Raw genomic sequence first — 13,801 nt, 5'->3', positions numbered from 1 at the left:
GCTCTACAAACTGCTCTCCAGCCTTCCCTTGGCTTGAAGGTCCGCCCCCACCGCTTAGCACAGACTCAGTAAATGGTAGGTCCTCAGTCCATGCTTGTTGAACATGCGATCTTTTTTCTCTCCTATTACTGGCAAATATTGGTTTGTCTTTACCTTTATTTCTTTAACCTTCAGAAGTTTTACATTTTTAAAAACAAATCCATTTTATTGGTACCTATTAATAAGGCATACAATTCCTCCAAAGTGTACAATCAACGGTATTTGGCATAATCACATAGTTGTGCATTCATCACTTCAGTCATTATTAGAGCATTTTCATTATTTCAATAATTTAAAAAAAGCAGACAAACAAGTAAACAAAAAAATTCTTCACCTTTCAGTCTCTCTGTTTCCCCTGCTATACATAGTTGCTATTTCTGGCTATTCTCGCACAAAGAAGTTTTACATTTTGTTGGCATCAAATCCGCTGGTCTTTCTTTGGGGATATCTCCATTGCTTTATGCACAGAAAATTCCCAAAGTTTCCTAAGAAGAGCGGGCGTCTGAGCCAGGGCCCAAGTTTGAGGAATTTGGGTTAGAAGGAAAGGGAAGCTGATGACCTTGGTGGAAATTGACTGACAGTTGTGGAGGGAGGCTTAGCATGTCTTCAGTGTGGTCCTCTTGGCCCACCATTTTGCTCATGGTGCTTCGCCTCCCTAACAGACTTGAAAAGGTTTAACACCCTAGCACAGCATGTCAAGGGAAACCAGGCCAGAACCTACCGTTTGCCAGGCACTGGGTTAACCACTGGGGGACTGACTTTTCAGAAGAGAAGGCTGGAGTAGGAGTGCATTAGGTGCAGGCTTTGTGTGTGCACGTGTGCATATGTGCATGCATGTGTGTGTGCAAATCTGTCTGGGAGGGGTTCCAGACATAGCATATATTCAGGTAGTCTTCACTGAATCCTGAGAGAGGAGGAAATCACCTCCTCTCTCACTCCAAACCCACCAATGGGACAAGGAGACAGGGGTGTTGACCATGAAGTGTGGCTGTGTCCTTTCGGGTCTCAGTGCAGCCACAGGTGCTGGGGAGGAGAGCGTCAGCCATCCCTTAGCCTGCGGCTGCCCTTCCTCTCGGCACTCCTGCCAGGTGGGTGACGGGTGAAAACAAGGTCACAACAGATCAGCTGTCCCAGGTGAAGCCCTTGACCCAGGTGCCCTGCTAGCTCGGTGACTGGCTGTGCCATCCTGGCTGTGAGCAGGAACAGCCCTTTGGTGTTCTCGACTCAAAGGTTCAAAACACCTGCCAACGGCAGCAGGTGGGGGGAGGGTTTAACATACTGGGGTGGACAGGTCAATAAAGGTGCAACTCAGGCCTGCCCAGCCCTTAGCCAGGTAAGGTGACATTGGGAGAGGAGTCTCTCACTGCCCCCTGGGACAAGTGAGAATATAGCAGCAATACTGTGAGCTACCAATTGCTGAATGCGCGCTTTCCGCCTGGCCAGCCTCAGGAGGCAGGTATGATTCTATTCCCACTTTAAAGATGGAGGTCTGAGGCTCAGAGAGGTGCCCCTTTTCGGCCCAAAGTCTCTCGGCTGTAACTGGGAAGATCCGGGGTTAGGATCCGGTTGCCTTGCTCTAGAGCCCATGGGTTGAAGCAGGAGGTCTTGTGCCTCCCGGACGGCCCTGGAGGGCAGGTGTCCTTGGCTGGAGGTGGGCCAGGAGGAGGCAGGGCTGTCGCCTCAAGCTCTGATATCTGGGGGTGGAGCCTGATGTCTGGGACTTTGAGTCCTAGAAGGAACAGCTTTGTGGGGAAGAGGGGAATGCAGCTGCTCAGGCCCTTTTCATAAGCCAGGGGTCCCCTCTGCCCAATGCAGGTGGGAAGCAGGGCTCTTCAGTAGCAGTCTAACCACGTGGACCCTAAATGAATGGCAGGGAGTCACCTAGCCAGGGATTGGCAGAGTTTGGGAAATACTGGAACAGGAGCTGTTAAGAGTCAAACGTTATTCATAGAGACATAGTAGATTAGAGGTTACCAGGGACTGCTGGGAGGGGGGAAATGGAATTATTAATGGATACAAAGTTTCTGGTGGTAGTGCAACATTGTAAAAGTAATGAATGGCACTGAATTGTACACTTTAACGTGGTTAAAATGGCAAATATTATATTATACGTAAGCTACCACAATTGAAAAAAAAAGAACCAAACATTACATGCAAGGAAGGTTGGCAAGCTATAGGGCTGTGTGACACAGGCACTGGCAGAATCCAACAATGAACAGAGAAAGATCTGGAGGAGGGGGAGACTGGACTGTGGGCGGGAGCCACATTCAAAATGGGATTGAAAATAGGAACAGGAGTGGTGTGAGGCAACTCAGATAGAGACATGGGAGCAGCTGCAAGCACCTTGCCCTCATTTAAGGGATAAACTGTAAGATTCCAGGAAACATTTGTATGTCCATAGGACTGTGTGTGTTTGTAAATTACCCTCTTCCAAGTTGGAATCAAGACTTATTTGGCCAAGAATGTCGCCCTTGGGGAAGGAGACTGCCAAGAGAAGGGAAACCCAGAGGTGAGTCTGTTTCCCAGAACTTTAGATATGGTTTATTTGTCCAAGGCTCTGCTATTTTTCCAAGATTAATTATTGAGTTGCTGAGACTGTGAAAATGTGCACTTGTGCACACTTTAGGAGATTCTTAGTGAGTGAACCCAGAGGTCTGTGGCAGTTAAAGTGCTTATATAATTGATTTTAAACCAGATAAAATTGGGGCCGACACCATTTTTTCTGTGTGTCGAATGGGTTTCTTTGCAGAAAACACTGATGTAGTCATGCACTATGATTTTTACTTGGAAAAGACTAGAAATATGGTTTTGTATTAAACTAAAGTTAGTTTAATTTTAAATTTTAAAATTTAAAAATTAGCTTTGTAAAGGAATATTTGAGAGTTAAGTGATTTTCCTCAACTTTATTTGAGAATGTAGAAGTTATCATATTGGGCATACGTATCCCCCAGCATATCCCAGTAAGGTGGTCAAAGCGGTTTCTTACTGACAGCCTCAGAAGAGGTGGCCATGACATTGCTCAGTTCCTCAATTCGAGGTGCTGGCCCCCTTGGGAGCTGAGAGGATGTTTACATGATCGTCCCTGAAGCACCGTGATGGAATGGCACTAGCCAGAGCTCCGGCTCAGGAAGCCCTCTGGATTCTGCTCAGATGTCATCTTTTCCCGGGTCCCCCCACCGCCCACCAAGTGTGCAGGGTCTCACTGACCTTTTCTTGGGCTATGAGGGTCCTAGAGAGCTGGGGGATACCCAGTTGAGGTAAACCTGAAAGAGTTTGTACAAATCTTGGGACTCACCCGAAAGGAGTTGATAAAGGTATCCAATAGTACATTTGCCTCGAACTAAAAAGATGTGAAAGAAACAAAAGAAGGAAAATTATCAGGGTACGGAGAGGTGAGCTAATCAAGATGCTTTTGGTTGGAAGCAACAGAAACCCAATTCAAAGGAACTTAAAGCTGCAGAAGAAATTTAAATAACATAGCATGCGGAGTACTTAGAACCCACCGCCAGAGCCTGTTTAGCTGTCAACCTCCAAAGGGCCCCTTTGATCTTGAAGAGATGCTGCTTTTATCTTTCATTGTTTTAGAGGTTTGTCTTAATCTAGAAGGGCTGAATGTCTCCCCAGCCTGGTTTGCCTCCGGGTATACAAATACAAAGCTAGTTCTCACCATCTTTTATACCTTATCTTGATAAGGGTGCTGTTCTCTTCCCTAATCTCTATTAAATCACCCATCTTGGGCATGGCCTATCTTCTAGCGAGGGACTAGAGTGGGACGAGGTTACCACCAAGGTCACTGGTTCGATTTTGACCCCATGGTCTTACACTTGGCACAGAGATTCATTTAATTCTCCCTGTCACAGGAAACAGGCAGGAGCCCTAAGGAATAATTCTAAAGCAGCTTTATTGTTGTCTCCCACAGCCCCTGTCCTGAGACCACCACCCAAAACACACAAACACAGCTCTGATCACTCTCCAGGCCTTTCAAGTCACAAAACAGTGTCAGTTTAATCATTATGAAGAAGATGGATTCCTCTAGGTTCTTGGCTATGTCACATAAAAGAAATTAAGAACATGCCAGTTTAACTAGGCCAGTAAAAAGAATTTATTGGGAAATGGGGAAAAGAAGAGAGCTTGCTGAGAAATGGGAGAGAAAGATGGAAAAACACACCAAGATTTGGTGTGCACTCCTCTAGGCCAAAGAGCACGCTCCAAAGTGTGTGGTTGCCTTTTTAAAAATATATATTTATTTTTATTTATTTCTCTCCCCTTCCTCCACCACCCCCTCCACCCCCCACCCCCCCACCCCCCACCCCCGTTGTCTGCTGCCTGTGTCCATTCGCTGTGTGTGCTTCTGTGTCCGTTTGGATTCTTGTCAGGCGGCACTGGGAATCTGTGTCTCTTTTGTTGCGTCATCTTGTTGTCTAAGCTCTGCATGTGTGTGGCGCCACTCCTGGGCAGGCTGCACTTTTTTTTCATGCAGGGAGGCTCTCCTTGCACGTGGGGCTCCCCTATGCAGGGGACACCCCTGCCTGGCACAGCACTCCTTGCGCACATCAGCACTGCGCGTGGGCCAGCTCACCACATGGGTCAGGAGGCCCTGGGTTTGAACCTCCCATGTGGTAGGGGGATGCTCTATCAGTTGAACCACATCTACTTCCCAATATTTTGGCAATGCTTTTTTTCTTTAATTTCTCCCCCCTCCCCTGTTGGTTCCCCCCAGGCTAACCTTACTAACCTGCCTCAACTGAAAGGTCTAATTACACAAAATAGACAAAACACCAATTGCCCTTTCGATGGAGAATTCTTCGCAGCTATGACCTGTTGCCAGTAAGAAACCTGTGTCTGGAGAAGAAGAGAATGCAGCTTCTTCTCTCTTCCTCCTGAAGAGTGGGGCAGAGAGAGAAATGCCACCCAGAGCCTCTCCAAGGAACGACTTGTCCCCCAGCTGCTGGGGTGCTGTCATCTCCTTCAGAGTTTACTTCAGCTGTGAAGAACCACCTCCCCAAAGCGCTCAATCTGTGGGCAGTCCCTGTCAATTAACAACTGTTAAGGGTTTAAGATCTCTTAAGAGTTTAAGGCTATTTAGGTCCATCCCTGACAGCTGAGGTTTGGTTATTTAAGCATGCATCACACTTCAGTTTGCCCCTCTGCCCTGTGGAAGACAAATAAGATCAGAATGCCCCCCCTCTTTTTTTTTTTTGAAAATTTATTTTTTATTTCACTCCCCCTCCCCTCCCTCTCCCCCATACCCCCTCCTCTCCCCAGTTGTCTGCTCTCCATATCCAGTCGTTGTGTGTTCTTCTGTGTCCGCTTGGATTCTTGTCAGTGGCCCGGGAATCTGTGTCTCTTTTTGCTGCGTCATCTTGCTGCGTCAGCTCTTCATGTGTGCGACACCACTCCTGGGCAGCCTGCACTTTTTTCGTGCTGGGCGGCTCTCCTCACGGGTGCACTCCTTGCGCGTGGGGCTCCCCTATGCGGGGGACACCCTTGCGTGGCGCGGCACTCCTTGCGCGCATCAGCACTGCGCATGGCCAGCTGCACACGGGTCAGGAGGCCCGGGGCTTGAACCGCGGACCTCCCATGTGGTAGACGGACGTTTCATCAGTTGAGCCAAATCAGCTTCCCAGAATGTGCCCCTCTTGAGACCTGCCACAGCTTTGCGAGCTGGTGCTCTCCTTTCCCCCAGTACACTCAGCTTTGTCTTATCACAGGGCGTGTTGGTGATGCCTGGGGAACCAGCTTTTGACACTAAGATGGGGGGGTGAGGGGGGCTGGGCTCCAGAATAACCCTTGAAAGTGTCCCAGAGTGTCAGCTTTAAATATGCAAAGCCCAGAAAGGGAAGGACAGGTCAGCAAGGGGAGGCGTGAGGGGGCAGCCGAGAGGCAAAGGGCATTTCTCCAAAGGAGCTCCTTTCACAAGGAGGCGCTAACAGTGTCTGAGGGGGTCGCCCACGCCTCCACCCAGCAAAGGCATCCACAAAAGAATTTTCTGTCATGCTGGAACAAATCATAAGCACAACAGAGGTTGTAATCTAATGCCCAGACTGGTATTCACTTATGTTGACTGGGTTTTTCAGCCTCCCGTTGACATTTTGAACTGGGCCATTCTTTGTTGTGGGGCGCTTCCTATGCAATGGAGGGAATTTATTTATTTAGCAGCATCAACGTGGAAAGGAATGGCGGGGGTGGGGGCAAGGGTGAGGATGTTTTTCTCAGGGATATTTGTGGTGGCAGGAAGTAGGGGGCAACAGTGCTGAATCCACGCTGGGGGAACAAATGTGACTATACACTGAATCAGTCAGAATACTGATTCATCCTGGTTTATGACAGACTAAGGTACAAGGTGTGGGCAGGGTTAAAAGATCTCACCGCCAATGGACAGTGAGTAGCACCCCTAGGGCCCTGTTAGCTCTCCTGTACCCAGGGGCAAGGGCGGGGCGTGGTTCCCAGGACCAGCTAGAGCTGTCGCTGTGGTCTCTGGTAGAGGAACATAACACTGACACACCCCAGCTTATCAAGTCCAATAAACAACCCAGCCTCACTTTCTACCCACCCTCTGATCTCCTGCTGGTGACTTCCTAAGGCCAAACACAGTGGGAAGCCAGAACACAAGTGACCTCAATCCCAAAGAGCCAGCCTCCCAGAGCAGAGTCACATGGAAAGGGGGTCTGAGGGGCAAAAGGAGACTCCCAGCTCACACCCTTGAGTTACACTGCAGAGTAATGGTTTAGATGCACATGTTGCCCCATGGATGTATCTCAGAAATGTAGTGCTCAGTGAGACAAGTAAGAGGCAGATGAGAAAAATAACCCAACACCAGTTGTGACCATCTAAAATGTGTGCATACAAAAAATGCAAAATTCAAAAAATAGCAGTATCCTTTTTACAAGAACACATATGTGGGAAACGGACTTTGGCCCAGTGGTTAGGGCGTCCGTCTACCACATGGGAGGTCCGCGGTTCAAACCCCGGGCCTCCTTGACCCGTGTGGAGCTGGCCCATGCGCAGTGCTGATGCGCACAAGGAGTGCCATGCCACACAAGGGTGTCCCCCGCGTGGGGGAGCCCCACGCGCAAGGGGTGCGCCCGTGAGGAGAGCCGCCCAGCGTGAAAAAGAAAGTGCAGCCTGCCCAGGAATGGCGCCGCCCACACTTCCCGTGCCGCTGACAACAACAGAAGCGGACAAAGAAACAAAACGCAGCAAATAGACACCAAGAACAGACAACCAGGGGAGGGGGGGAAATTAAATAAATAAATAAATCTTTAAAAAAAAAAAAAAGAACACATATGTGATGGTTAGGCTAAGGTGCCAACTCGGCCAGGTAATGGTGTCCAGTCGTTTGATCAAGAAACACTGGGCTAATTGTAATATGAGGGCCTTTCATAGATGGCTGGTTACGTCTTCAGCCAGCTAAGGAGATTGCCATCAGCAATGAGTGACGTCTCATCCAGTCAGTTCAAGGCCTTAGAAGGAGCCATGAGCTCAGCATTCAGAGAGAGAATCCCCATATCTACTTCAAAGAGCCAGCGGCTCCTGGGGAATTTGACAGGCCCCTCATCTGAATTCCTGGCTTGCCACCTGCTGCAAAATTTGGACTTGTGCATCTCCATGGTTGAGCGAGACAATTTCATGAAATCTCACACTATTTACATTATTGCCTGTTGTTTCTGTTTCCCTAGAGACTCCTGACTAAGGCAACATATAAACAAAAAGATTCTCAGAATATTTACCAATGGAAGCAGAAGGGGTAAAGAATGGGAAAGGGGGATGTGGGTAAAAGAGGATAAACAAATACAAATGAGAGAGGGGTCTCTTGTGCACTAGTGATGGTAAACGTTGGGAACTAAGGCACACGGTGAACTCCAATTTCTGCACATGAAGTCCTAAACAGGGGAAAATAAGAGCCAGGAAGGGAGGAAGAAGGAAAGAAAGCAAGAGAGAGTGGGTGGGAGCACCAGGAGAGGCTCTGGTCTAGGGGGGTAAATCCCAGATGGGGAAGGAGTGGTCTCAGGGAACCTCTCAGAGGCCTTATCACGTTTTTATGAAAATGGAAGACATGTCAAGAGACTGTCCATTTCCTAAAATGACTCCAGAATCTCAAGTCCACGCAGTTGACACCTTTGGTTAGGTCCAAAAACCCGAATTGAGCCCCACTTGGTATCCAGCCAGGAACAAGTCATCCAACAGATGGTGGGCACACGTTTAGAAAAGAGTGGCGATTGCTCAGAGCCAGAGAGGTTTCTGAGACAAGCCCTTCCAAGCTGAGCTGATATCCTTTTCTGAGGATGACATGAGAGACCAGGGAACATGTGGGTGCGTTTCTTTCTGATGACAGGGAGCAGTTGGGACTCTGCACATTCGAGGGGGGGGGGGGTTGGCAATGTTCAGAATAGGAAAGCAGAAGCTAGGGCCTAGCTCAGCTGCTCTGTTTTTCTCCCTCTCCCCTGGCATCTCCCGCTTTCTTCAGAAACAGCCTTTGATCTCTGATGCTCATCCTCAGCCTTCCCAAGAGAGGATTTGATTGGGTGGGACAGTCATCATCCAGCATGGAGACTCCTGCTGGGGTAGCTTTGGGCTCAGCCACGGAGCGCTCCTGGCAGCTAGCTGGTTCTCTAGAAGCCGATGGCCATTTTCCGTGTATGGCTGGCCAGCACTACCCGGGCTCGTGGCCTGCCCAGGAAAGGCTTGAGATAGATGCACAGGCTGTTCATTTACCAAGCATGCACTCTGCATCAGTGCTGGGCCAGAGGCTGGGACACCACCTAAGTGACGGCTGCCCAGGCCACTCCTCCTGGAGGCCTAGTTAGTACAAGATGACCATGAACCCCGTGTTCCACGGCTGACCCCACCCGTCCACGTGCCATCTGCAACTGGCCTCTGGTTCAAGTTGCAGAGGGGGAGGCTCACAAATGCCGTCATACTCCAGGTCCCATTTGGGGGCAAGTTTAGTGGGCCCTGAAAACGCCCTCCAGGCTAAATCAGACTCTCCCAGCTAAAAGTTATTAGTCAAAGCTCAGGCTTTATTTATGCCCACCCAAATAGTAATCTCTAAATCTCCAAGGGAAGGGGAAAGTAGGAAAAAGGCAAAAATGATAGAACCAACTGTGGTAATAATTTTGCCCAAAAATATCCAGAATAATTTAGCAACAAGTGTCCTTCCAACTGGCCTTTCTGGCAGGTACATGCATGGAGGGAAAAAAAAAAAAAGGCAGACACTCCCAAGAGGCACATGGGATTTGATGAGGCCTTCCAACCCTGTCAACTCTGTTATCCCTTAGGACAAAGGATTGGACTTCCAGAACTATGTTAAGTAATAATAGTTAAGATGTCATCTTTCAATGTGGTGTTGGCTGTGGTTTTCAAACAGGACATTTAGAGTGCTAGGGAAGGAGGCTTCTGTTCTTATTGTGTGAATGTTGGTGGTTTTTGGATAGATGTCAGCTGCCCTTGTCGTAATCTGTTGTTTTGCCCCCATGCCATGCCGATCCAGCATTTTCTAGGAAGAATCAATTAGCATCAATAGCATTAGTGAGCAATGTGGATTTTACTGAACAGTTCAGAGGCAAAACTGAGAAGAGGGTTTTTCATCACTCACTCGATAGCATATGCTTCAGATTTTTCTTCCACCATGTCTTTTTCCCAGTCTCTCTTCAGTGAGACCCCAGCACTTTCTGCGGACCTTTCCCAGGCAGACCCTGGCAGTGCTTAGCCCCTCAATGCCTGCTTCCCAGGCCCTGAATCTTCCCTTGGACTTGCCTGCCTTTCTTTTGTGGAATGGCTGGGCCACTCTCAGAGCTTCTAAGCACAATTCCGCAGGCACCCCTTTCAATCACAATGCCCAGGAAACCCTACTTATGAGGACCAGCCTTTAGACCTGAAGATGGGAGGCTTCTGATTGGCCAGTGCTTTTTACACGGCTTCCCCTTCAACCAATCACTGGGTCTAGGTGGATGTACTGCTAAATTAGTCCTCGCCTGAGTCACGTGCATCCCTGTGGCAGGTGGAGGAATGGGCGCTATGATTGACAAGAGGTCAGGTGCTTCTGCTCCAAAAGAAAGGGGCGCTCTTTCCAGAAAAGGCTAGAGGTCCACAAAAACAATAGCCACCCCAGCTCTCTAGGGTCCTCCTGAAGAGGAATTGGGATATGGGGGAGGGGAGGAGGAATTTTCCTTCTCACTTTGTAACAAAGCAGACATTTTAAAAATTATTTTAATCCCCCATTGCCCTCTAAACTGGGTTTCTGTTACTTGTATTCAGAAGAATCTAGAATGTTAGAAAAGTGTTGTGGGAAATTTCATTTTTATATTAATGTTTGGTATCCATGTACTTTGACACAAACATTTTTAAAAATTTAAATTATTTTAAGATGCATTTGTTTTGACATTTTGCAGGTTAATTCTAAATTATAGATGTGCATTAAAGATACACTTTCAGAGGTTTATCATATTTTCTCTCTCCCACATACAACTTTCAAAGTCTTGTAAATGTAGCAGGTCAGTGTTTTGTTTGCTTGTTTTCAGGAAGTAAATAGGACATGGCACCTGACAACAGAAATATTGGCCACCTGAAGAATTTAGGTCCTCGCCACCGCTCTGACAAACATGCCCTGCCCAATTCCCACAATGAAGCTTCTTGCTTCATCTGATGAACTTGCTTCTATGGTGTTGTTTTAACTTGGAGTACTTGTCTGAGCAAGCCTGTTTTTTTTCATGGATGGCTGAAAACAATTTATGAAAAGGAACACGTCAAAAGAGTTAATAACAGAATGTACTGTGTCAAAACCCGAGACATGAATATAATTAAAATCACATTGTATTTCCTGTTGGTTGCTGAAGCAGACATTAAGAAAGTCTTGTCTTCAATAGTACATTTAGAATTCCCTATCACAGAAAATTGTCTTTAAGGGATAGCTCAGAAAAGAAATAGAAAATGTTCTCATGCTATTTATTATTAATGTGATTTGTGTTAAGTAGCTCAGTGGAATGCTGAAAACGTGCCAATAAATTAGTTCAAGAAATGATGCAAAATTAAATATTAATGAAGTGCTCAAACAAGCACCAATTATACTGTATACAGTATAATCTTGTAAATATCTCCATAAGTAATTCCCACTCTATACTCCAAAAGCACTATAGACCAAGAAAAAAAATCATCATTAATTTATATAATCTTTTTTATTAATACATTTTCTAATTCACAAATTTAATTTTAGCTTCTGCTCTTTAAAAAGGCAATAAACCCTCCATGAATAGTCTTTATGTTGCAAGTGATAGAAAACCAAGCTCCCATAACTTAACTTAAACAAAGAGAATTTGCATGCTTAACTGAAAAGTACAAAGGAAAGTGGCTTCAGGCAAGGTTTCATCAAGCAGCTCAAAGGATATCACTTAGAACCTGGTGTCTTTCCACTTCTCTCTGCCTTCTGCTGAGACAACCTCTTCCTCAGGGTAGTGGATAGGAAGGTGGGCTATCTCCCCTACAGGACCCACCCACTCATTCCAGCAGTCTGGAGGGCTGGGTACTGATGGCTCACAGCTGATTCTTCAGGAATTGCCTGGTGCTAAAGGGAGTTGAGTCATCCAAAGTCAAGTGGTCCAGAGTCTTACCTAACCTTGAGGCAAGTGGGAAGGAACACTTCAGCTCCAGAGCTCTGGGTGGGATCAGCTGCCCTCTCTGATGCCACCGCATTGCAACTGAACTTCTCACTCTGCCCAACCCTACTTCATTTACAACCTTAAAGGTCTTGCCCCTGAGACCACCCTGCAATAAACTTGCTGCATGTAGATTCTCAAACACAGTTGGAGTCAGAAGTGATTTTAGGAAACTGACTCTCAAATAGGAGTTTGGAGCTGGAAGGTGGAAAACCAACAGTGGTCCCCTCCCTGCTGCCCCACGCATGCTGATGTGGTGATGTGGCATAATTGTTAAAACTTCACTGGGATGTCCTGGGATAAGAAACTGCTGGAAGGGAAGGCACTGCTCCGGTGGGGTCAAACTCTTAGGCTTTTGAGAGGTTTGAGGATGTAGGAATTACAAGTGAAGTGGGGAAATGTTGGATTCCTCTAGGTTTTTCACTATGTCGCATAAAAGAATTCAAGAACATGCCGGTTTAGTTAGCCAGTAAAAAGAATTTATTGAAAAAATGGGAGCGGGGTGGGTGTCAGAGAAGAGAGCTTGCTGAGAAATGGGAGAGAAGGACAAGATTTGATGTGGGCTCCTCTAGGCAGAGAGCAATTTGGCGTGAACACCCACCTTTATTAAACTATTGATTACTCCTTCCCTTGCTGAGGCTAAGGGGAGGGGCCCAGCTGTTACTGGTTTACCACTAATTGGGGTGGGGGGCAATGGTGAGGCCTTTTGTTTAGGGTTATTTGGGACCAATGGGGAAACCTGTCTGGAATTATCCAGGGCCTTTCCTTGGCCTCCTAGAAGCTCAAGGTCAAGATCTCAGCTGGGGCTCAAGGCCATGCTGTCTGTCAGCCAAGCTGGGGCTCGTCTTCTACTCTTTCCCTGTACTAACCTGCCTCATAGGGGCTGACCGTGGAATTAGATGTCTGGGGGCTATCAATGCTTAAAGAAAGACAATGAAATTCTGAGTGTAGTTAATCTTCAATTTGAGGCCAACTGTGAAAGTCAGAAGGCCTCCTTGGCAGCAGGCAAAGAGAGACTCATCTCCTGTGGCTGAAGGACAGAAGCAGCTGAAAATCAGGTCCCTTACTTACCTATGAGTAATAACGATTTCTGGGAAGATGGAGGATTAGAGAGGCAGAAAAATCACTTCTCTCCAAGAAAAAATAGCTAGAGGACAGGGGGGAGCCTGACCGGAAGGCTGCCCTGGGGCTCGGGACACCAGGGGAAGGCAAGACACCACCCAGAAGAGAGAGGGGCAAAGGAAAGGCGTCTCAACTGGCTGAAAATCTGTGAGTAGAGCTGCAAAAGTAGCAGTGGGCGCCCATCCCCCCACATTTGGCCCAACAGCAGTCTGCAGACTGCAGCAGCTGTGGCTGTAGACTAAGGGGGCTGCAGGGGTCCTCTTCCCCAAGAAAGGGGAGAGCGAGGGACACAGCTTACAGCAAATTCAGATTTGGGCCAGCAAACTTGGTCTGCTGCTTTGGAGACATCTCACACTTACAGGCCAGGTGGGGCTGGGGCATTGTTTTCCCTGAGAGCCACTAGGGAGCTAAAGATAATTTGCCTTCTTAAACACCCTCCCTACTGCCTCAGGCTGGTTGCTGAATAGGCAGAGGGGCTCGACAAGAGTGGAGAATAGCTTCTGAGAAAGTTTATGAGGCTTGGCCAGTCCTCAGGACTTTGTTTCTGTACCACCCACTGCCCAAAAAGTTACATTTAATGCATGTCCTCCTAGCACCTGGAGTCTGAACTGCAAGGTCTGTCAAAGAGTGCCATCTGCTGGCCAGACCAGGGAGTGCATGAAAAATTTTTTTAAAAATGAAAGAAGCCAAGCAGGTGCCTTTATAGTCACCCTCTCCAAGGCCCTTGGAAACTGATCTGTACCCCATTACTGGGTCCCTAGCTCTGATTTGGGCAGTTAAACAGGAGCAATCCTAAATATTTAGAACAAGTTGAAGCAAGAGTCAAAAAACAGTGGTAGCATACAGCTACTTAACAGTAAATCCCTAGGTAAGAGAGAGAAATTGAAATTAGCATAAACTCAGTATCAGAATCAGATGCCTAGACATGAGCAAAAATTACAAGGAATACAAAGAAAAAGGAAGATATAACTCAGGGAAAGGAGCAAATC

General features: G+C 47.3%; 1 long non-coding RNA gene across 1 annotated transcript; it reads left to right on the top strand.

Moving 5' to 3' along the window:
* Positions 1-2,338: 2,338 nt before the first annotated feature.
* On the top strand, positions 2,339-10,684 carry LOC139437260 (uncharacterized). Its single transcript, XR_011646998.1, has 2 exons — positions 2,339-2,548; positions 10,560-10,684. It is a non-coding gene; the product is annotated as an uncharacterized lncRNA (long non-coding RNA).
* The last annotated feature ends 3,117 nt before the right edge of the window (positions 10,685-13,801 follow it).

Source organism: Dasypus novemcinctus, chromosome 21, assembly GCF_030445035.2.
Source record: "Dasypus novemcinctus isolate mDasNov1 chromosome 21, mDasNov1.1.hap2, whole genome shotgun sequence".
Lineage (NCBI taxonomy): Eukaryota > Metazoa > Chordata > Mammalia > Cingulata > Dasypodidae > Dasypus > Dasypus novemcinctus.
This window is presented reverse-complemented; position numbering and strand designations above follow the sequence as displayed.